The sequence below is a fragment of the Lycorma delicatula genome, chromosome 3 (genome assembly GCF_047948215.1).
Source record: "Lycorma delicatula isolate Av1 chromosome 3, ASM4794821v1, whole genome shotgun sequence".
Taxonomy (NCBI): Eukaryota; Metazoa; Arthropoda; class Insecta; order Hemiptera; family Fulgoridae; genus Lycorma; species Lycorma delicatula.
The window spans coordinates 124362942-124386211 of NC_134457.1; the positions used below are offsets into that span (position 1 = coordinate 124362942).

Genomic DNA, 23270 nt, shown 5'->3' on the forward strand with positions numbered 1-23270 from the left:
TATGTTTTACTTAATTATCGTATTACTTATTTCAGTATCTCGTAACTTGAATTATGCAAATATTTTGAACGCAGAATTTAAAACGGTAAGTTTACATGAATTTTATTTTTATAAATTTTTGTTGTGATAAAATCTTTATTAAATACTACGTCATTTACATTGGTTTAATTTTTTCCCTGTTATTTACATTTTTTACTGGACTTGTTATAAACAAAGATTTTAATGTCAATTAAATTTTTATTCATTCTTTTAAATTCACATATTTACAAAATAATAATCTTTACCAATCCCACAACATAATATCCTTTATCACAATAAATTATTGTAAATGACATTTCCTCGTATTCATTTCATAAACAAATATTTAAAATATTTATGGAATATATATAAATATATATATATATATATATAAATTATTCATAAAATGTTAAAATAAATATATTTTCTACGTCAAATATAATATACTAGGATTAAGCAATTTATATTTAATAGCGTTACGTAGCGTCGCCCTTAGCAAATATGTTTTTTGTTTGCAAATTTTAACTTTGTAGGTAAAGAATAAACCGAGTTGATTTATTGCTGTTGCAGTATTTGTTCTTCAACAATATCGTGGATTTATTTATGAGGGTTGGATATAAATTTAATGTTTCACATGACAGTCCTATTCATGCTAGCTGTGACGTTCTCACTGCTTCACTGTACTTCTCTACCCAAACCGTCGTTTTTACTAACTGTAATGCTTTTCTGCTTCCCATCTTTGTTTTTCAAAAAAAATAATAAAAAAATATTTACCTTTGTATTAATAATAATTCATTACTTAACATGCTTTTAATGAATTTAAAAACCTCAAGAGGTATTCTAAACGGAAAAAAACTTAAATTCAAAACAACCGCTTGTACATTTTTCAATTTTAATAATAAAAAAATTTCAAAAAATAAGTAATAGAAACAAATATGTAGATAAATTGAGTGTATAGATTAAAAATTCAGCGTTCAGCCCATATCCAGACGGATAACAGCATAAGATTGTACCAGTTTTAATCTTAGCTTATATAAGAAATTACACTTTAACGGATTTTACAATATATTTATGTAAAATTGTAACATATTATTTTTTTGTAATAAAATAATTCAATCTTTAAAAATAAATATGACAACTCTTTGTGTTACGACAATTAAACTTTATTTTTGCTCATTTAGAAAACAAAACAATAGATTAAAAAAAAACTACCAAAAAAAAAAATCATAGATGTAAGAAACTTATAAAAGCATTCAATTTTCTAAATCATTTCTTAAAAGAAACCAACAATATTTAATAATTTGTATTCTAAAGCAAATTTAAAAAAACGTTAAAACAGATATTTAACAAAATGTAAAAAACTTATAATGTAATATTCTCTTTCAAGACAAATTTTCAACTCTATTCATATTCTGACAATTGCAAGAATACATCGATTAATAGTTGTTACTAAAAAGCCGTCAGCATATGTTTTCCATTAAAATTGTATCCGAAAAAATACATAATCCGTATTATACAGAAAACTTAGTAACAACTAGTTATTAAACCCATTATTTTACAAGAACATAATTTTTTAATAAAACAGAATTAAAATTTATTTCCCAACCATAACCTTATACATTATACAATGTAAAATTTTGTGATTTAACAAGCATTTACAACTGACAAACAAAGAGCGTTAATATATATATATATATATATATATATATATATATATATTTACGCAAAAAGCAAAACATGTCCTTTGCCATTTTATCTATAAAAGTAAAATATAACTCAAAAATGATTACTTAGAATTTTTGGATATTAATGTGGTTGGGAGAACAATTGTATCAAAAATTAAATTAATCCTTATGAAATTGAAATATTGATAAAAAAATGTTTTTTTATACTCTTGTAATTAATGTTAACTAATTAATTATTAATATCATTGTATTCGGTCTTCGTGGGGCGACTGGTAGCGTCTCGGCCTTTCATCTATAGGTCCTGGGTTCGAACCTCGGTCAAACATGACATTTTCACACGTTACAAAAATTGTCATTCATGAAACAACACATAACGGTGGTCCCCGAGAAAAAAAAATAGTATAATTACAGCAAAAACATCACTGTTTAATTTGTTACGTTTTTTATTGCTATTAAATCGAGAATTCTTAATACCTAAATGATTCAATTGAACTGCAGATAAGTAAAAAGCGGAATAATAATTATCTTAATGTTTTGATTATTTAATTTTTTTATGATTTTTATTTAAAAAATTAAGTTTTCATTCTTTGATTCTATTTTTATTTTTTTTAGTGTTGAAATAAAAATAACGTTTTTCTTTTGGTTTAAAAAAAATATATTCAACACATATTTTTCTTTTTAAAAATTAAAATCCTAATTTATGTAATATTACGGATATTGTAACAAATTCGTTTAATTAATTTTCAGTTCCTTTTTTTCTTTGAGACAATTTACAGTTGTCTATTTTAAGTTAAAATATCTTGAATTTCTAATAATACGTTAAAAATTATCATTTAATTACAAACATTAGAAATTACAAGTTTTTATAGAATGTAAATGATAAAAATAGTCAATTTCATTATTTTTCCCAACAGAAAAACCACTTAACTCCATAAGAAAAGACTTACAATTAGATATTTTGTTATTTCTATATATGTATGTATGTATGTGTATGTGTGTGTGTGTGTGTGTGTGTGTGTGTGTGTGTGTGTGTGTGTGTGTGTGTGTGTGTGTGTGTGTGTGTGTGTGTGTGTGTGTGTGTGTGTGTGAAACCAATATGAATATTGCCAACAGATTACAGCAAAAACTGAAGAAAAAAAAGTTAATAAATAAAACTAAGAATCAATCTGATTATATTTGAAGTTAACCCAATTTGGAATAAATCTAAGCTAAATAGTTTTAGGTCTTTAAGAAACGCTTTTGATATCATGCATTTGTTTCCTACAGCTTCTTTAATAATATTTAATGAATTTTATGACATGGTAATTATAATTATATATCAATTATTAATAAATAAAATATTTAATAACATTTATTTTATAACCACCATTGTTTTAAAACAACAACAAAGGATAAACATAATTTATAATTAAATTTAAAAGTTTCACTTAATCGTATTCTTGGTAGCAGGTGTAAAAGCTGGAAAAAGATGGTAAATAAGGAAACGCCATTAACTAACCTAAGGAAGGATCTTGCTGACAGAATTGCAAAAGGAATTGCGTAGCCTATTAATAAAGACAAATTTCCATGTGTAGTGTCAGAGACAATGGTATGGCAAGGTACGTGTTAAACTGAAACATTCCAGCACCCTGAGATACCCACCGACGGAGACAGCTAGCACCTCATTTTAGCTATTAATCACACTCTAACTACATTTATAATACATTATCCTGCATTTGGTTATGAAACTGAAAATGTATTAAACATTGTTATAATTAATTAACGTACTTTTTATACGTTATAGTTAGATTTAAAAAAAATAAAATAAAAACTCAAGATAAATTAGAGATATTATTATTTTTGGGGGATTTTTTTGTTTATTTACTAACATAAATAAAATAATAAACTCACAATGACAACTGGACCCATTGTGGGGTTCCCGGTTGACTACCATTAGCGGTAGATCGCTGAGGAGATGTGTTCAAAATCTGCACCTGGATGTGGTATCGGGATTCCAGCCGACATACTCGCCTACAGCCGTGACGAAGATCCCGGATTTGCTTGACTTTTTTGTTACTTCGGGTATATCATCTGCATACACTTTGGTGGAGAACAACTATGATTCATCGTCAGACCACTCGCCCGTTCTACTTACATTGAGCACGACGGTGCTAAGGAGGAAAGAGAGGCCTATTCTTCATACGAGACGAACGGATTGGGTTTCTTACCAGGATTGGATCGAAGAGAAACTGACTGACCCGTTTCCACTCGATACCCCTGCAGATATTGATTACGCGACGTACTTTTTGACGTCGGAAATGCAGGAGGGAGCATGGCGGTCTACACCTGATGATTTGCACTCAGTCAGAGGCAATACTTATCCGAGGGAAGTGACAGAACTAAATGTCTCGAAGCAGCGTCTTCGGCGGAATTGGCAGCGTTTCAGAAGGCATAAGACACTTCTTAATAGGACGGCGCGGAGGCTTTCTTTCTTTTTCCTGTTTAGCCTCCGGTAACTACCGTTTAGATAATACTTCAGAGGATGAATGAGGATGATATGTATGAGTGTGAATGAAGTGTAGTCTTGTACATTTTCAGTTCGACCATACCTGAGATGTGTGGTTAATTGAAACCCAACCACCAAAGAACACCGGTATCCACGATCTAGTATTCAAGTCCGAGTAAAAATAGCTGGCTTTACTAGGACTTGAACTCTGGAACTCTCGACTTCCAAATCAGCTGATTTGGGAAGACGTGTTCACCACTAGACCAACCCGGTGGGTTGACGGCGCGGTGGCTGCAGAGGTTGTTGAGTACTATCAGGGACGGGACATTCAAGGAGTATATAGGAAATCTTTCTCACCTGAATGGGAATGGATGCTCCTTATGGAAGGTTACAAAGGGACTGCAACGATCATCACTAACGTTTCCCGCCCTATAGAGGCGTACTGGATCGTGGGCGAAGACTGACAAAGAAAAGGCCGATCTGTTTGCTTCACACCTAGAAACGAGGGGGTCTGGTAACGTTCCGACCCCACGATACAGAGGGCCCCGTTGATGTGGATGTTAACAACTTCCTTGAGAGCCCGATGCCAATCAGCTTTCCGATTAAACCGATCTCTGTAAGGGAGATACTGAAATTAGTCAACCAAGGAAGACGATTAAGGAAGGCCCCGGGCTTTGACTTAGAGACGCACAAAATGCTTGTTATGCTACCTCTTAAAGGCTTCGAGTTCATCAGGAATTTGTTTAATGCTGTTCTGCGGACGTCTTACATCCCAGCGAAATGGAAGGTGGTGATGATTTTGAAACCAGGGAAACCTGCACAAGAAGTTTCTTCTTACAAGCCAATTAGCCTGTTACCGGTGTTATCTAAATTGTTTGAGAAGCTACTACTGCACAGGCTTAGGCCAGTGTTGGAGAGCAAGGGGATAATTCCATCAGTTTGGGTTCAGGTGTGGCCATTCCACAATCGAACAATCCCATAGAGTCATCAGTGTGTGTCTGGAGGAGCAGAAATTCTGCTCGGCAGCGTTTTTATTCATCAAACTAGTTAGGGCTTGCGAAAACTTTCGCCCGGATTTCAGTTCTCCGGTGAAATGAGGTCGTACTGAAATTTTTAAGTTATTATGTAAGGGGTAATCTTGATGACTTCATATATTTTTTGACTTCAAAAATCCCACAATTGAATCGACCGTAGTTTTTTAGATATCCAACTTCGGTGACGAAAAAAAAGTTTTTTTTCAGGTTTGATGTACAATAACTTTAAATGACCCATAAATGCGTAAATTATATTATAAAAACTTGTTGTATATTTAATTCTGAGAAACTGATGCAATAAAGTCTATGAAAAATAAACAAAAAATGAACTTTTATTATTAAAAACAAAATATAAAAAAACAGAATTCATTAATTCATAAACCATACGTAAATTACATGACAATAAGAATGTAAAAAAAGGTTTCAACGAAACCCCTTAATGAAATACATTCAAGTCATGTACAGTATATCTAAGAAAGAATTTACTGTTAATAAAGTTTAGTGAATAATAAAGTAGTAAAAATAATAAAGTCCAACAGTACAAAAACGCAGCAGAAATAAAAATAAAACATCAATAACAATTAACACTAGAAAACATAAAGCAAACAAAACGAAGAAACAGCAAAAGCACAATCAATCAGCCTTCACATAAACAAATAGATGATGCACAATTAATTAAACATTTAATTTAAAAAATTACTGAAAAATTGGAATAGTTTAAAAATTTTCACAGATTCAGTATGAAATTATGTAACTGACTGGCATTACAACGTTACAAAAATACCAATTAGTAATTTATTTCACCATTATTTCACGGTAAACGTTTTGAACTGAACTCAATTAACCTTATATTTATTTAGGAATTCACCTTCTTAAATATGGATATAATTTTTGTATTATTTTTTAATTGTTTATTTTATTTTTTTCAGTAACAATTATAATTACAATCGGCTCTCCTGCGGAGCCATAAATAAGTCTCCTGACGAAAGCACGTGATCAGGAGGTTCTTAAGGAACCCCCAAAATAAGTAATACACAATAAATAGTTGCAAGTAAATATGAATATGAAATATGATATTCAAGTTCAGTCATAAATCACAAAACATTAATTTCAGTACCACATAGTCCACAAAAACAAACATTAAAAACAAAGAATAAAAAAAAAGAAGAATAAAAGGAAAGAGTTAAACCAGAAATTAAATAGGATATTACTAAACTTGTCAGACTCCAAAGTTATGCAGATCCTACGTCGAGTACATGGACACGTATCAACCCTTCGGACGTTTCTGCTGTAATTGAGTAGATTAATTGCAAAGTGGTTTACTTGATTCTCAAGTCTTTGCCGGTGTTTGACTCTGCGCTGCCGCACAATCTCACGAACCGACGAGAGCTCCAGGCAATCGTGAACCTCATCATTCCGCGAGAACTATGGCGCTTCGGTAATCACCCTCGCTATTTTGTTCTGGAAATTATACAATTTTAGAACAAAATAGCGAGGGTGATTTCCGAAATGACATGGTTCACGCAGAATGATAAGATTCACGATTACCTGGTGCTTCCGTCGGTTCGTGAGATTGCACGGCAGAGCAGCTTTGTATTATGAATTATTTTCTTGTGATACTTTAGTAGATTATTAAAGATTTTTCGTAATAGATAACGATATTTTTCCGTATATTTGTTGATAATCGTACACTATGAAGTAAATTATCATTGATCATTGAAATCAATAATTATTTCATATGTACTGAAAATTGTAAAGGAACTTTCTTTTACAATAAGTGAAAATTTAACAAATGCTTAAAAAAAAAAGGTAAAATATTAAAATTAGTTTCTCTCTTTGGAATTCTTTCAAAAGTTTTAGCATAAAGGTGACACGTCAGTCATTTTAATTATGATAGTAAGTAATAAATACATTAATCACTTACAGTTCCTAAAATCGCTTTTATAATTATCATCGATCGTAAATTTATTTTTATAAAATTGATATAATGAATTTTAAAAAACAAAGAAATTTAAATTTTATTTTATTCGATTTCTTACGTTATGAGAACATACAAATTATGGTATTTTGTAAGAATTACGTCGTAGAAGAAAGTGGTATTTTTAAAAAAACCGTCATCCATTTAAATTTATATATGTGCACTTACTTTCAAAAAAACGCTAAAAATATGTTTTTTCTTTTGAGAATAAAATAAAAATAAAAACGAAAAGATGAATCTTTGGTAACGTACAGAATAGCCTAGAATATCTAAAGAAATTGAGAAGTGGAATATAAAAAAATCTCTTTCGAAAACAAAATCTTCTCTTGCCAATGCAGGCTGACATCTCTTGAGCTTTTGTTTTATTGAAAGAAAGCAGAATGATTTGCGATGATTTGAATATTCTTAAAAATCTACGGAGTTTGAACTGGATGAAACGACTGGCTTAGTCGCAAAAGTGCGTAGTAAAGCGTTTGTATTCTAACAAAGCAATGTCTCTAGTTAACAGAAAGGTACAAGTATTTTAGCAGTATTACGTTTCTACGTCAGAGTACCTTCTGTTATAAATGTATGAAGTTATAATTGTTTCACATCTGCATTGTAAAAACAGCATAAATAAACCTTTCACGTTTGTGTTAAGAGTAGAGTTTTAGTTCTAACTCCTAATTAATTGCTCTTAAAAGACAACAGAGTTTAATTAAGACTGTATATTAACTACAGTAATGAAGTTTTTATAAAATTTCAAATTTCAATTTTTTATTTTAATTTTAACAAGTACGAAATAGTTTACGGCCGTTTCCAGTATGAGATTACAAGTTTATATTCTATTTTTCTAATAGTAGTAAAGTAAAAAAATTTAAGTAATTCAGAAGTAAAATTAAACAATAAATTTGTAGTTATAACAAACCATTGTAAATTGTAATATGAAATGCGAACAGAAATGCGAACGGAACAAACACTAGTTCAGATATTTCTTGTATGTTTTTCTACCGATTTGATGTGAATTCATCTGTCAACTAAAAAAAAATAAAATAAATTCGTATGCAATGTGATCCATGCCGAAAAATAATTGATTCATAAATGGTTAAATTTATGTAACTAAAGATATAAATGATTCTATAATGGTTACTTAGATAAAAACTTTGGATTTCCAACAATGATAATTCCATACTTTGCTCTAATTAGTGCTTCATTAAAAAAACGTTGTGGATCATTTAAGAATCCTATCCCTTGGTGCTCATTGGATCTTACACATGACATTATAATTGGATCTTTTTCTCGACCTTGGAAATCATCAACACTGGCAACTTCAATAATGTACAATGGATTTTTTTCTACATGCCTCAGTACGATTCAAATAAGATGAACCTGAGCCAACAATTTCTTCATGATCCTAGATAACGTAAAACAACATCGGTTTATCAGCCACAGGCTATGGGAAATCCATCTGTACAAGCTTCTTTTCATCTGCACATACTCCATTTTTCAGAGATCCTTTATAGAAGAAATTTGATGGAAATCTTGATAATTCTGGATGCATTCAATACTGTACTTCTAACCGGAATGGACGCAAGAACGGCCAAACATTTAAATGCCAGAGATTCTAGTTCAGTAACCTGCATACTTTTATCAATCAATTTAGAATGAAATTTGAGTCTGCCCAATCTTGGATCTCCGGCATCAACACATGTACAACATATAACATCAGCTGCATCTAACAGCTCTATTTTTGCATCTTTTTTCAATATTCTGTAACGTTTTTTATCAGCTGATGACAATTCACCAGTTTCATCTTTCAACTGCTGAAGCTTTTGTGGCACAGTATTACAATTCATGTTCCTTATCTGATTGTGGAGAGCCAGAAATGAGACAGGAAAATGAATAGCTTCTCTTGACTTGGCACGAACAAAAAAAAAAAGGTTTTTTTTCCATTGGTTGCGATGAGTTCTATAATTAGTACAACTGTAGTGATACATACAAACTAATTACGCACTGCTAACTGATAATAGTAATAATAAATACATAGACCGATATGTAACAAACCGATAACCTTAGAACTATACGCCAACTCACTGTCAAGCTTGCCTTCAGCTTGCCAGTGAGATGACGCTTGAGTCTGGAGATGGAGAGAGAGTTATGTAGATCGAAGTTTGGTAGTGATGAATTGGGGAATAGAATGGAAGTAAAACCTTTTAAAAACTAATCTTCAGGCAATAAGGCATGCAGGCAAAGAATCATTCCCTACTGTTTACGTCGATTCCAGAGGAAAACAAGAGATTTGAAGTTATTTCAAAAGCTCAGTTAAAGAAAATACAGAAATGAATGCGTGAAAACATTAAAACTGCAGAAAAGGCTAGAATAGAGGACAGAACACTCTGAACAAAGACAAAAAAATCTTGAAGAGGCTAAAATGATAAAGATTAAAGAAGATTTTTCATTACCAAAAGCAAAACAGATAAAAATCATTGGTGGTACTAAGTATAGCGATGAAAGAGTTAAAATATATGGATTAGTACTAAGGCTGGGGTGGCAAGGGAAATAATTAATGTTTATAACCTTAAAACATGGATCTGTATGGGAAATTTCAAGTATTTCAAACATCGCGAATCTTTCAAAATGCCAGTACAAAATTATACTGAAAATGTGGCGCATTCGCTGGTACGCCAGCAGTGGGTTCTCACACCAATGAACATTACTCCTTAGATAAGTTTGACTGATCTATGGAGTAATAATTCTACTATCAAACGGTTTGTTTTGTTCTGAGTTTTTTTTTGTAGTGACTAGATTCTAGATCATATGCTAATACCTTTAAACATTCTAGGCTTGGTGGATCTATTCCGAAATTCTTTTCTTCTTGTCTCTGTTCGCTTTTTAACGTCATCAATATAATTACTTTCGCTCTTTTATTTAATATAAGTCGTGGGCAATTATTATGTTTGAAGAATGAAATTTTTAATTTATGTTAAACTGTTTTATAAGAGAAATAACACTAGTTATTACTGAAAGTATTTACTTTATTATTCTGTATATTTTAATAGATTTTAATTTAATCAGTAATTATACGAGTATAGATATTTGTTTTAAAAAGTACTGTAAACGTAACATATTTACCTTAAAAAAGTTATCATTTATAGAAGAAAAAAAAATTTAATAAAGTTGTAAATAAAAAAGAAAAGCCTAATTCTTAAATTTTCAAATATAAGATTCGCATATTACGCTTTCAAGGATAAAAAATGTTTGTTAAAAGAAAAGATCCAAATACACTTTGAATATTTCAAGTTCAGTAAAACATTTTAAGAAAAATATATTGAATAAATTATTTCTAAGTAATAGTAGTAGAGTATTTGACTGAACAAAAATTTAAGAGAATAAATGCATTAAGAAATATTGAATAAATATTACCGTTTTTTTACCTCCAGGACCACCATCTCAAGCATTACTTGAGAGGATGAGATGAATGACAATTTTTTTAGCGAGTGAAAATACCATGCATGACCGGGATTCGAACTCGGGACCTCCGGATAAAGGACCGAGACGCTACATGGCTAAGGGTCATTCGCGCCACGGAGGCCGGAAAATAAACATAATATTTAATTTTATTTTCTGTATTTTTCTTCAGAACCACCGTCAGGATTACTTCCGAGAATGAATGAGGATTATATGTATGAGTGTAAATGAAGTGTAATCTAGTACAATCTCATATGATATTAAGCTAAATTTAGCATTAAATAATATTCTTATTTAATGGATTAATTGTTTCTAATAAATCGGCAATATCAACGAAACGCCTATAAAAGATTTTATGAAATAATCTTCATCCTGCCACTCCAACATTTAAATATTGTTTTTATACAATGTTGGGGAAAGTTTTGCTTAAAAGAGTACTGGTTGACAACAAATGAAGAATGTGCCTCTCAAAAATATTCTGTATAATAAATGAATATATGCGGAAAATATTTGAAAAGTGTTTAATTTGGAATAGAGATAAATATTCATTATATTATCCATATATTATCTATGAAATTTCATATTCATAAGTAGTGTTGAATCAGCAAAGTTAACACCGGAAATCTAGAACTTGAAAATAGAGCTCAGCCAAGTTTTTTTATTGGTAATTTTTGATACATTTCATAGGGTATAATGTTTATATTGTTACAAATCAAGATAACAAAAGTTGCAAATGATACAAACAATTTTTCAGTGCTTAAATCATTGTTATTACCTTAAAAATTAATATTACTGTATTAGTTTGGTAATTTTTCGAAATACTTTACATATTATAAAACTTTAACGTTAACAGTTTCAATTTAATAAAACAAAAAGGCGGCTTTCCAAAGAAGAAGATTAATATTACGTACAAAGCTTAAATTTTGTTTATAATTTATGATTACGTTTGTTTAATATATTGGTAAATTTAAAATACAAACTCGTAAATTAACATTTATAATAGGACAATAATTTTGTGATATAAAAAGAAATAGATTTACCAAATAATTCATTATCATGACAAAATAAGAAGTCAAACAAATTTATCAAACAAACGTAAAAATTACCGCAGCTTTTATCGTATCAAGTTTGTCATAATCTACTTTTGTTCCGATAAACGAATTTATTCATTGGTAGTAAAAATACTTTTACAGAAATTTGAATTCTTGTTTATACGTATAAATTGGTTCACGTTAGGGAATTTCATTTTGTGGAGTACCTTTGGTAAAGTCAAATATCTGAAGTGGCTCAAATTTAAGAAACTTTGGCCAAGGATTCTTATTCCCAATACAATTTTGTTTCTCTACTAGACTTCACGTTCCCTACTCTAACCTTATTCTGCTGACGTTGTGAACAAATAGGTTCGGTACATTCACAGCTAGTAGAATCAAGGAGAAAGCTACGCTAGCTGTAAACATACGGCTTAGATGCAAATCTGAAACCAGGAGGTGGCATGTTTTATTCATTGCAGCCCAACTTGCACATGCAGCGGACCAGGCTCTGCTCATTACGTAATGGTTACACCCCTTTTCCAAATGAGCTTCGCCATACAGCACTATGCTGTACCGTTACCACAAAACCACCCTTTCCACATTAAAACCGGCAGCATCACAGTCAATGAACGAAGTGAACAAATCTTTTCAACTAAGTGGCAGTTAGTTTTATTTCCGGTACGATTGCATGGGTTTCTGTATTCAGTGTCACAAAGCTTTCGTTCATTACTGATGCAAATAGAAAATCACGTATAGTATTTATAAAATTACTGTACCTAGGAAATTTGGAGAAATTAAATTAATTTAAATTATTAAACTAATATACTGAGTGCTCGAAATTATATAACAGAAAAGTTTCATCAAATAATTATTAGAATAGAAGTTGCAATGTTTAAGTAAAAAAATCTGAGTGTCATGTGGATACTACATGACTTCCTTGTATGCCTATTAAATTACGTATACACATTTTTAAAAGTACATAAAATTTTATTTTACTTATAACTTCTGACTTTTTTCATTTTTTTTCTTATTGTTATTATTGAATTATTATTTATCTTAAACATTTTTTTACAATCAGAGGTTAATAATTATTAATAAATCAATATATATAAATACAAAAAAAAAAATTAATAAAAGGAAATGAAGTCGAATTCGAACCGATGTGCCTTCCCCTTGTATGATCCAAATAATTAATTAATTAAACTTTTATTTGTCTATAACTCTGGAACCAATAAAAATAAATACAACTTATGATATATTGTTGAAAATCTCTCAATGAGGGCTTATTACTGCAGTTAAGAAAAATTCCAAAATCCAATTTGTTTTTAATTTTGGGCTTTTTTGGACAGTGGTCCAGTCGATTGCAATCAAAAGAAGAGGTGCACAACTAGATGTTACAACAGTCCTAAATCCAAAATTTCAACATCCTATGGCTAATCGTTTTGGAGCTATGAAAGATATGTACGTACAAACGTCAAGTCGAAACTAATCAAAATGAATTCAGGGATGGTCAAAATGAATATTTCCGTTGAAACCTAAAATTGAAAGTTTTCGTGATCACAATACTTCCTTTAATTCGTACAAGGAATTAAAAAGGAATACAAATATATAAATAAAATAAAAACTTAAAAATATTATGGTAAATAATTTTTTCGTGATCTTTTTTTGCGCCTAGTTAGAATATTCTCAAACAAATACAGTTAGGGATTTTTTTTTCTTGTCAGTAATTACTGAGATGTATAATTGTATTAAAACTCGTAGCTTACTCAAATAACAGTAGTATTTCAACTGAATTATACATTATTTATAATTAAATCGAACATAAATCCTTATAATGTAGTTTATATCATACCTGATTAGTATGGGTCTAAACAAAATGCATTTACGAATAGAACAAAAAAATTTACAGATATAAAAAGACTCCAATGACAAAGTCATCACTAATTATCCAATTTCTAGAAAGCTGAAATTTAGTAGAATTGTTCCCCAACAAGTTTTATAGAGAAAAAGAAAATACTGATAATCAACAACCAAAACCTATTAAGTAAATAGTGGTTTAAAAGATGCTCAGACTGGAAGAGCTACAAAACAGACATGTAATGTTTATCATAGCGAAAAAATTAACACTATGGAACGATTATTTTAATAAGTAAGACTTCAAGCAAATCATAATTAATTATTAGTTCAGTCTTTTTCTGAATATACACAGCACCTCATATTTGGAGCATTTATCCCAGAATCGTAAGTAATATTTACAGCTACTCTATTAACTCTTAGGGGATTAATTAAAAATGGATTTAAGTTGAGTGCCTACTCAAGAAAATTAATATACCTAAAAACTAAGATGGATAATTATTCATCTTAAATTAATTAATTATTATCATCTTAGATAATTCTCTATCACTAAGCAGGAATTCCTTCCACACTTACCTCTTGAAGTAGAAAATAGGAACACCTATAGAACATTCGAGTATGAATACGAAATATAGGCACTAAGAAAACAGGAAAAAGAAAGGATGTAGGTATTTGAAATGTGAACAAGCATGAGATTAAATATAATTAAGTAGAGAGACATTAATAATTAGTACGCAACAGTCCAAAACGTTTGGCACACTTGGTAATGTATCCTAAACTTTTATTGTATGGTTAGAAATAGTAATTTTAAATAGAAAAAAGATTACTACGATGAAAAAATAAAATAATGACTAAAATATTTAAAATAAACTTGTGACGTAAAGAAAGAATAACAAAATTTTACAGAATCATATTATAATGGGTAGCTTCTAGGTTAATTTTCAAATGTTGAGAGACAAAAAAAAAACAGTTTGTGAAGAAGGAAAGCTATGTATGAAGCTAACGAAATGGAAAAATAACGGAAAACCTAAGCAAAAATTAAAGGTATGAGCGAAATATTCAGTACACAATCCAAAATAAGGATAAAAAATAAGCATGCATTTTATAATTCTCGCGCATATTTTTAACATGTTAAAAATAAATAAAAACTTCTCGCGAGTTTCTCACTAAGACATGAAAAATTTATAAAATTTCGATTTAACATTGTTTAAGAGGAAAAGACTGAATAAATTAGTGTTGTATTCCATTTTATGTTCCAGAATAACTGAAAGCGTTAAAGATAAGTACTATGTGAAAGACAAAACTCTACCGTCATACTTTTCTTTCCAGATCGAATTTCAAATTATTTGAATACACAAATTTCATATTGATTTGCAAATACAGACGATGCTGAATTCAAAGAGAAAAAAATACAAAAGAGGGAAATAATGTGTCCATTCGAAGGATGTGTGTAGCAAAATTGAAACCATTATTTTAGCGTTGTTTGTAAAAAAATTACTCCAGTAAAAGACTGTATAAATAAATGAACTAAAGAAAATTATTCATCGTAACAATTTATTTTTAACATACTTTCTCATTGTTACTAAAAATTTTACAAAATATCTGTTGACGTATGCTGATATTATAACAATTAAGGTAAAATATGTAAATTATAACAACAGTAATATAATGTTAAATAAAAATGTCTACAAACTTGAAAGTAATCTAATAAAAAAAGTAATAAATTTATTTCAAGTAAATAAAATTGTTATTCTTTATCGTTATAGAAGTACTAGGCAATGAACATATAATAGTATTTAGGAATACTATCTTATGATAATATTTAGAAATTTTAAAGTTAAATTTTCACATATTTGTACTATAAAAACAAACAATTCATATAAATAAAATAAATTGATAAACTTACTTTGTCAACAAAATAAAAATACTTTGATAGAACAGGGCACTCAATAAATCGATTCTGATATTGCTTTGCTATAATATAATAAAAATCAAGAAATCGTAGTGATGAACAATTGTGATAATAATTAAGTAAATGAATTTATTTGAGTAGTACGTACTTCATTGTATTTTAAAATCAATAATAAATTCATTATCTCGTGCAATTGTAAAATTAATAATAAATTTTACTTTTTTATTTATTTTTAATAATTTTGATTTTAATTTGGTCAGGAATATTATGACAATCTAAACGTACGCCACTAGGTTATGTACTTAAGTATACTCTAAAATGTATTAATAAATTTAATATTACACTTTTATTCTATGTTGGATTATATTTCTTAAAGTTAGCTTAAATCTTTTGATTTAACAAAAATAAATTGTAAATAATATATATTAAACACATTTAATTTTATTTTGAATATATTTTATTTTCTTTTTGTTATGATGGGACGTTCATCATTATGGTTTCATCTATAGACTATTTTTCGATTTTTTTAATTTCATTAAATAAAGCGAAAACGTTAATAATTACAATAATTCACTGAATTCACTTACTACAATTAAAACTAACAAAAGGATTATATATATTTCAGTACATTATGACGAAACCTAAAATTAGACGTTTTACTCTGAATTTAATGCAAATAATACTAAATTAAATCCCATGTCAGTCGTTTTACTGAATTAGTCTGAGGAATGTCATAAAAGCATGTAAGTTATTAGAGAGAGGGTGTCTCCCTTATTGGTTCAAATGCCTGAAGGGGTTGATGGCGATATGATGGAAGGGTTGTAGGTGGTATAACGGTCAGTCAGCTTTGATCCCCCTGGACTGCGCTCGGAGCTAAGGATCAAAGGAATGATGGAACTCTTCTTCCGTCTCTATCTCTACCTCAGCTCTCCAGATTGAATCCTGGGGGAACTCTGACCTGCCTGTTTGCAAAGCATCCGCACACCTTTTCCCTCCTTTGTTTGAAAAATTCCTGATTTCCTCTTTGTAATACTGGCTACACAATTTATTTTTATTTCATACTTCCCCTCTTTCAGAAATACGTTCTAGAACTTTTTGTTAAATCAACGTTCATATTAGTGAACAATAAATAAAACATTAGAATTCTGATTAATGTAACAAAAGGAAGTATATTGTACGTTTTTCTTTTGTGAATGAGTGTGTGTGTTTTCGTATGGATTAAAATTTCAACAAAAATATTGATAATAGTGTTTTTATAAATCCAACTATCGATTATGGACACGGCTAATAATCATATGGTTAATATTAAATAATGAAAATATTTATAAGTTAAAAAGAATTACACGTGCTTCAACTTTTACTTTATTAACAGAATGAATATCTTGAGATGTTATCTAATTATTTCTACTTAAGATCCGCAATTTTTTTATTTTTAGGCCAAACAGGTAAAAACTTATTATCACTGAATAACTCATAAATAATCATGTGCTTACGGTTATTCAGGATTGTAAGCGAAGGAATATTTTTTATTCTGTTCTTGGCCCTTTAGTTGGTAGGTTTTTAAAATATCTTTGCACAATTTATTAAAACTTCACAATTCTTTTAATTTAAAAATTTTTTCTGTTTTTATTTTCATGTGGAAGTTATTTTAACTTATTATATACAAGATTCTTTTATAACATAAATGAAAACATTAAAAATAGGGTGCGTCGGTGCGTGGACACACGACGGAAGCAAAGCTTCTTACGCAATATTATATGTGTTATTAATGGTGTAAAATAATGTATACGCAATAAACACAAATTATTAAATTTTTTAAGCTGTGTTAGTATCATTGAACAGCTGTCGTTTGCACGGCTTATACGTATACCCACGTTCTCTCACTCCTATACTCAGCTTATGCGTAACGGCATTCTCCCTCTCTCTCACACATATACAGCTTATGCGTATACGTACGTTCTCTCTGCCACTCTCAACCGCAGCGCAATCTATGCTGCTGAGTAATGCAATACAACTGACCATATGCTATAGAAAACACGTGCTCAAACTTGTGATAATGATTAATCTTCAGTTATGTTTAATTTTTTTTATGTTTTATGTAAATAAATATTTTCTATAATATGTGTATTTCATTGATAGGTCATATTTCGTATTAATGAAAAATTAACACGTGTTATTAATATAAATCATTAAGCATGTATAAGAGAGAGAGAGAGAGAGAGAGAGAGAGAGAGTGAGAGATAGAAAAAGAGAGAGAGAGAGAGTGAGGGATCGTTTACCGAACACGCGTGTTAGTATCTATATCTAGCACGCGGTAGGCACAGTGGATGGAGTCAGCTACGTGTGACGCTTTTTCGAGGCACTCATTTTTTCTTAGTTGACTTCCCAACCCGAAGCCTACGTTAAGAAGCTTCACTTCAAACGTTTAATAGTAATTTGTAATCTTAGCGCTCGTTGCTAGCAGTTGTTAGGGTTACCAAGCAACCGTAGGTAATCTTTACACTTTTAGTTTTATCGTGTTTTTTTTTTGTGTGTGTTTTTTGATATGGGACTTTTACAGACTAGAATGGGTATTGCTTACTTTTTATTTTAGTCTTTCCTGCGGTGGTTGTATTTATTTTTATAAATAAACTGAATTTGGCTAACTGTGTTTGTTTACATATAATAGCTGACTTTGTTTGTTTACATTTAATTAGTAATTTTTTGTGTTTTGTAGTTGATTTTTTTTTTGGTGAGTTCCTACCTTGTCCGATCCCGGTGGTTGTAGGGGCATAACTCAGCCTAATGGTGAGGACTTTCTCCCTCCTGCCAGGAGGAGTTGGCTTCTTCATCCGCGTCCGATAATGATGGTTTAGACATTGATTCCCAAAGTGATCCAGGTGGACCCCCAGGGGTCCACGGGAGACTCGACGGGGGCCTACGTTGGCGTGACAAAAAAATGGGGGTTCACAATTCGTAAGCGGGGGTCCACGAAAATTCATCTAGAATATGAATTTCGATAGTGAAACTAAAATGTTGGCTTGACTTTGCATATCAATCTAGGCAGATAATGTTTTGAGAAGTTCAGCGACTGTTACTTGTAAAAAAACATGCATATTCCATATTCAGTACAACGAACGTGTCGGGACTTGCAAAGCGCCGCCGCTGCCGTCGCCGTCCGCAACGCTTGTTCAGACGTGCAAAGGGACGAAATACGACTAGTGGTGTGTGCTAGCAATCTTGCATGAACTTGTTTGATTCTTCACTAATATAAATACGATTGCCAAGGATAAACGTTACTCATTTGTTTCCGGAATTTCGAAAAGAAAAGTAAAGTGAATAGATGTTAGCGTTTGCCAGTGTCGGAAAAAGTAGTAAGTACTTACCTGCTTTTTTGTTATACTTTTATTTTATTTATTGTTTATTTATTTATTTGACAATTTATTGTACACGTCAGTAAATAAAAAATGCACAAATTACAAAAAATACGTAGGTACAAAAGGCGAATCTTATTCCTACAAGAAATCTCTTCTAACCCACCTGCGATAAAGATATATTTATGTTGTAATAAGTATATTTGTAATGTATGCGTGTAGTAGGTACGTATTAAAAATTAAATACTGAACACAGCCATTATTAGAGACTTCCCTAAAAGAACAGAAAGCTGAGAAAGGTTGAACTTTTTGTCCCTACATTATTAGTGATATTTTCTTTACCCGACGTGTGGTGGTTCACTAATAATTATATACATTTATACAACGTGTTACAGAATAAGGATTAAAACCGGGAAATGTTATGTTCAGGATCAGTTTTTAAGTCGATTCTATTAGTTTGGTTTTATATATCTGAAAAAAATTTACACCAAAAATTAATAAAAAATCAGTAAAAAGTGGTCAAATCACAATATTGAAACGTCGCGCGCGGCGCGGTCAAAGCCGCGGGGGCTACGCTACCTACGCGACATCACAATATTGTAATGTAGCTGCAGGGGGTCCACCGGAACCAGCAAAATTTTGCAAGTGGTCTATGAGATAAATAAGTTTGGGAACATCTGGTTTAGATGGTGTTGACGAATGTGTGGATGGTGCTCCTGTGGTGATGGCGCTATTTTGGCCCCGGTACTGACACCGTTGACGGTTTTGGATAGGAGTGAGGAGCGACCGCCAGCCAAGGCGATGTCTAAGCGGTGGCTGCCAGCCCGCCAAGATGAAGTGTAAAAAAGAGCAGAGCGGACAGACTGGGCTCGCTAGTCTCCGTTGTGGGTTCCATGGGAGGCCTGTTCGATAGGGAGCTCCGTGGTCTTCGGGATTCCAATGAAGAGTTATCTTCGGCAAGCACTGGAACCCAGATGATGTCTGACGCCCACTCCGTTGATGTCGCGTTTGACTTGGCGGGCAAGGGTTATAAACGGAAGAGGGAACCGAGTGATGAGGCGAGGAGGGATGTTCAGCTTCAGGGAGAGCCTTGTGTGTTTAAACATTAACTAGGCAAGGTCGGAACGCATATTAAGACGTTAGCGAAGCTCGTAGAAGCGAACGTTACCAACAAACAAGAGATCAAGGAGTGCTCATCCTTGCTTACGAAGCTGATGCAGCGTACGCAGAAACTGAAAGGTTTGGGGTCTTCGTGTAGCGCTGTACTGAGGCAAAATGTAACAGAGGCAGCCTCGAAAACTGTACAGATAGAATATGGAAGGCTTTTGGAGCGCATTGAAGATGTAGCGTTGGAGGAGGTTATCCCTTACTTGGTATTCCAGAGGTGGCCAGCCTACCTTTTCACTAAATGTGAGGCAGTGAAGCGGTCTGTTTTCGGAGTGCCTAATCACGACATTGTGGTGGTTTTCGATCTCGCCAGGGATGTTAAGTCAGACTACGACAAGCAACTCTTGGAGAGGGCTGACTCGGTCAAAGTGTTTCTGAAGCAAGAGACACTGCGTCGAGGATAGATAGTAATTGAGAAGGAGCAAACAGAGGTCCTGTTGGGTGACCTGTACGATGAAAAATGGAGAGCTTGCTACACTGTCATTGTAGACTCTTCAGCAGGTAACAGGATTATGGTGGAAGATATCTATCGAGTCTTGAAAAGCATTTATGGGCAGCAAGTTTCAGCCATATATGGAGCGATGGCGAATCACGTAGGCTGGTCCTTGAGAAAATTACTTGAATACCATAATATGAGGATGGGTAGTAAGTTCTATTTATTTCGAGGAAGATAAGTTGCACACGCGGACAACCTAAGTGGTCAAGGGGTCGGGCACGGTTGTGCCCGACCCCTGTAGGGACCTCTGTAAATCTGTAGGGACCTCTTCCCGGAACTCCTCCAGAAGGTCAAGAAAGAGATCACTACAGAAGATCAGGAAGATGTTCTCTTCATTAAAAAAGGACTGGGAGAAGCGGTAGATATACGGGTTAAAGGATCGAGTAAGCATGTGGAGGTAGTGCAACAACGAGCGAAGACCAAATTAGAGGGTGTCGACGTTGCTCAGGGAACTAGGAGTAAACTCATGTGTGTTCACATCAAAGATCTGAGGATACCTCCACCATTGAGGAGGATACCACGGAGACGACGATACTATCAGCCACACGGGAGCTTACTGGAGACGGCGGGTTTGTGGCGAAGGTGACATCTCTCAGGCCAGCGTGGTAATATGAAGAATGCCACTGTAGCACTACCCTATGCAGTGGCAACTCGTTTAGTTAAAGCAGAAAGGATAAAGATCAGTTGGATCCTATTTCGTGTTTTCATTAGGCATGCGGAACCAAAATGCTACAGGTTTCAGGAAGTGGGCCACATGGCAGCCAATTCCAGTGGCTCTGATAAGTCGGGGGCGAGTATTAACTGTGACGAAGGTGGTCATCAGTTCTCTGACTGCAGAGAGAGGTCCAAATGTATGAAATGAGGCGAGTTGGTCCACGGGACGAGGAGCGCACTATATCTGACGGCGTGATTGTCTGTATCTTGACAGGATAAAGTGCTTCAGGACCCGGAGTGCCAGGAGGATGGTAGAGAAAATTGCTTTCTTCTGGAAGTGAGCTGAGGTACTTGTGCAAAACGGTGTATTAAAAGACTACAGACCCTGTGGGGGCACCCCTTCAGGAGGACCCTGCCAAGAAGCAAGGCATTGGGAAGACCTAGTCCCTGCTACCCGGGTGGCGCTGCTGGGAACGGCATAGCTGGGCCCAGTGTGGCGACTCGGGTGTTAGAGGCAGAGGCAACCAGGGCTGAGTTATGCTAACAGCGGTCCAGTCTTGCGAGAGAGGGTTGAATTGAAGGAAGGAAGGAGGAAAAAAAGTAAAAACATAACTGAATGATGCCTCTCGTTCAAAAGGAGAAAAGACGCAAGAGAAACTGAAGTACTAAGACATTTGGAGTTAAAAATGAATCAAAAGTATAAATTTTAATTTTATTAAAACATGTTCTATTTATCTGAAAAATATAGATATACATTTAAGTAACATGTTAGGTAATAAACCTTCATCATTTGAAATATATTAAAATTAATGATTCTTATTTAGTAATTTACTTTAAAAGGATCTACGTGCACCGGCACTACACAAATACACACAGAAATTATGAAGATTAAGAAATGTATAATATATGAATGATTTTGAAATATAATTTTTTAAATATTTACGGTTCATTTATCAATGGTTTCAGTAAGGTAAAATATTTTTGTGTTAAATATATTTCCATATAAATCAATATTTTTTACACAGCAAGTACACTAAGAGCGGTGATATGAAAACTTGGTACTTCTCTCAGTTTAGAAATCTGTTATAATTAATACACATTTTTTAAGTGTGTACTGAAGAAAATATTCAATTATTATTATTTTTTTTTTTGTTATACAATTATTTTTACAATTGGCTCCTTAAGTGGAACCACAAGTAAATCGTATGACAATAAGCACATGGGGGAGTTCTTAAGTAATTCCCACAATAAATCAATCCATAATAATAGCTATCAGTAAGCATAAAGTAATAAATAGTTTTTAAGTTTATTAGAAAAAAAACAAATAATTCAAGCAATAGCTAGTCGAACACAAAACAACTTTTAGATATAGACCAAAAAATGAAATAAGTAAACAAAAATAATATCACTTGATTTGGCGATAATAACTGAAAACTGTCATATTCCTAAGTCAAGCACATGGATTCGTTCTACCTTGGAAGTTCCCCACCCCTACAAAGCAGATTAATCACTAAGTTGTTGACGTTATTTTCTAAATGTTGTTGCTTTTTAACACTGTGCTTCTCACAACCTCACGAACTATCAGAAGCTACAGATATCATAAATCTTATCATTTCATGGGAACTATGGCGCCTCTGTAATTGCTCTCGTTATCTTGTTTTGGAAGCATTGTATGATATCCCCTTTGCTATTACTTGCTGTTGTACAAAATTCTACGCCAAAAGTCCAGATTGTTCGTAGGGTAACTTTGTAAATCAAAAATTTATTGGACCACGTGAGGTGTGAATTTCTCCGTAGCAGCCAATGCAGTTCCCTGTACTTCGCGCTCAGATGTTTTCTTTTCATCATCACGTAACACTTCCAGGTCAAACACCAATCTAAGTGAAGTCTCTCTGTCCACACACGCTCTGTTTGTGGGATAAAGACACCATCTATGTTAGAGTCATCAAACATCATCTATCATATATCATATATCATCATATATATCTATCATCTATGATAGAGTCATCCCTTCTCAAGGCGGATATGATGTGATTTGATTTATTCTGATTTATTCTAACCTTCCATTTATTCTACTATACTCCGAAAAGGTCCAATGCCATTTGTAGCTCCCGAGAGACTAGTTGAAAATAGTCGTTAATGGCAAGGATAGGAGT

The 23270-nt window shown here is 32.4% G+C and overlaps 1 long non-coding RNA gene across 2 annotated transcripts in view; it reads left to right on the forward strand.

Moving 5' to 3' along the window:
* LOC142320973 (uncharacterized) overlaps nucleotides 1-15147 on the forward strand; it is a 120310-nt gene extending 105163 nt beyond the window's left edge. Inside the window, exons 3-4 of one of the 2 annotated variants that reach the window (XR_012755529.1) lie at nucleotides 36-85; nucleotides 14792-15147. This is a non-coding gene — a long non-coding RNA (uncharacterized LOC142320973). The remainder of the gene's footprint in view (nucleotides 1-35; nucleotides 86-14791) is intronic. The other variant, XR_012755531.1, reaches the window with a different exon arrangement.
* The last annotated feature ends 8123 nt before the right edge of the window (nucleotides 15148-23270 follow it).